Source organism: Barbatula barbatula (genome assembly GCF_947034865.1).
Source record: "Barbatula barbatula genome assembly, chromosome: 23".
Lineage (NCBI taxonomy): Eukaryota > Metazoa > Chordata > Actinopteri > Cypriniformes > Nemacheilidae > Barbatula > Barbatula barbatula.
Window position 1 is genome coordinate 5,285,554 of NC_136786.1, and position 2,685 is coordinate 5,288,238.

Here is a 2,685-nt window from a genome sequence, read left to right on the forward strand (position 1 = left end):
ATTTTCTCAAACTTATTATAAACAAACAGCACAGTTATCAACTTCAGCTTTTTGAAACATTTTGTTAAACATGTACCGTTATGTGCAATTTAACTCTGTCATTTTGTACACAACTACAAGGGACACAAACACATTTTTATCACAAAACATCACAGATTTAATTAAACATTAAATTAGCAATAATACAATTTTCCATGTAACTTAAAAAAGATGGAAAATGAAACTTGAGTTAACAAGAAAAGCACTCAAAATGTAAAACTTCAGTATTGCGTTAAATGTTTGACAGTTTTTAGTTTTATTGCAAAAACCACATAGACATCACAGAAATGATAATGGCTTTAACTGTCATATGCTCTGAAAAATAAAGGTGCTATACAATTTAGGATGTCAAGGACCCCCATGTCAAACCTTGTGTGAGGGACGCCTTCCTAAAATGCATATTTATATATTAAAAACATTTCAACTATGTTGGATAAATCATAAATGTAATATTAAAAGACAACGTACTAAATCATTGGCTAAACTGATATTGGATTTATAAACTTACGGAGAGACATCTTCAATTCAAATTTATTTGAACTTTAGGACATTTCACACAAAGTCTTGTTCTTACAAAGAATACTTCCTTAAATGAGTTAAATTAACTATAGCAAGAGTGAGAAAGGGAACTGTATTAAAAAAAACTTTACTAGAAAGAAAGAAAATAGAGATAATAAAATAGCGTGCATAAAATAAACACTTATTTAATAAATAAATAAGAACACTTATGTTTTAATGTTTACTAGACTTTCACAATTTTTGCTTTTCTCTTTGTGGACCTCTTCTAAAGGGACCTTCTGACCCCAGTTTGAAAACCCCTGCCATATAAGAATCCCTTTTGACTGTATGGTGCCATATAGAACCTTTAACCTTTACCATTATAACGGTTCTGGTGAAGATCTTTTGTATTGGTTTTAAAGGAAATCTAAAACTCTGTTTCTGTTGGTCTCTACTAGTAATGTGTTGGCTTCTATTGATGGATGTAATCCGGCATATGGTAAACGACAGAACATCATTAAATCCTACACTACACAGAACACCGTCAAATCCTTAAACTACTTACTGTTTGAAATATATTGTTATGCTTTTAATAGCAAACTGCTGATATTTAGTATTTGAGTATTGATAACAGTATTTGTATGGAAGCGACTAGCAGGTTCTTGACTTGTAACAGCAACATAATTCACATATTTAAAACAAACACTGTAAACCTTTTTGCTGTAGTTATGCAGCTAGTTGCCTGTAACTTATTGTAGATTTACAGTATATTTATCCAGTTTATTGGCTACAGTTTGTTCAAAGATAAATTAATATTAAACATGAACAGGTCTTTATCTTTACAGAAAAAACTATAAATTAACAGCCTCACGCAAAGCATTCTGGGAACCAGAAATCCAAATAATGGATGTTTACTAATTTTGGATCCCAGAATGCTTTGCATGAGGCTTTTATTATATAGTTTTTTTCTGTATGGATACGGACTTGTTAATGTTTAATGATCAAAGATAAAACCTGAATGATGAAATGTGGGACTGTTGCCAGTAAATGACATAAATGTAAATCCACAGTAAGTTACTGGCAAATTGCTGCCAGCAATACTGTCAAATCTACAGAAATCATTTACAGTGTACATTTGTTTTTTACTCTTTTTCAAAGCCATCAACCTTCAAAACAAGCCACAGTTTGGCTCACCTTAGAAAACCCCAGCAAATGATTCCTGATGCCAACATGAAGTGATGTCATTCACAGCTCAACCAGCTGAGAGCAGCAATGCACCATCACACTCGCAGACATGCGCACGTGTTCTGCAGCATGGTCGAGCACGCTTCCGTCAGACACGCTGCTACATCTACATCATACTGCAAGTGCACGGGATATAAATATATGGCGTTCATTTGTTTATAAAGTAGTCCGACTCAAAAACAATTCCAAAATCAAATGAAAATGATGATCTCGTGTCTGCTAAAGCTAAACCCGGCACAATGACCGGAGTTCCACTAAACCTCCACGCGCACCTTCAAAAACACTACCCCAATTCATCACATCAGCCAAGTAACTAATTTCTTCAATCGCTTATTTATTCTCAATGTGATCACGGAGGCATTTTACAGTCCAAGCCACACACACATTCAAATATCAGCAGATCCAATTATTTAGGTTGATTTAAGTATGCAAAGCAAGGCTTGTGGGGTCATATGCACATAGGTAATCAATAGTAATTACCATTTCATCTCCCCCTTGTTATTTCTTTCCGTCTTAAATCAGAATCTGATCTCATTGCACTGATTAAGCCCTGGACGGGCGACCCGTCCGACGCACCGACCGCCCCGACTTTAACTTCATTTTATACAGTAGGCTACATCACTCCTCGTAAACACGGCGCTTCAATTAAAACTCCAGGCCCGGATCATTCCCATGCCCCGGCAAATAGGCCGCTTCCATTAAAGAGACTCCTAATTTCAGCTCCGTGGGGTCCCGGAGTGCTTTGTGCTGCAGATTTCTGTCTTTGATTCTGCACTTTTATGGATTTCCGGAGAAAGATGTATGATCCCGAATGATATTTCTGTGCAGTAAATAGTGAACGCCCATAGTGGTAAAAATAGATTACTTGAAAGCTACTGCGATAACAATGGTAATGAGAGACAA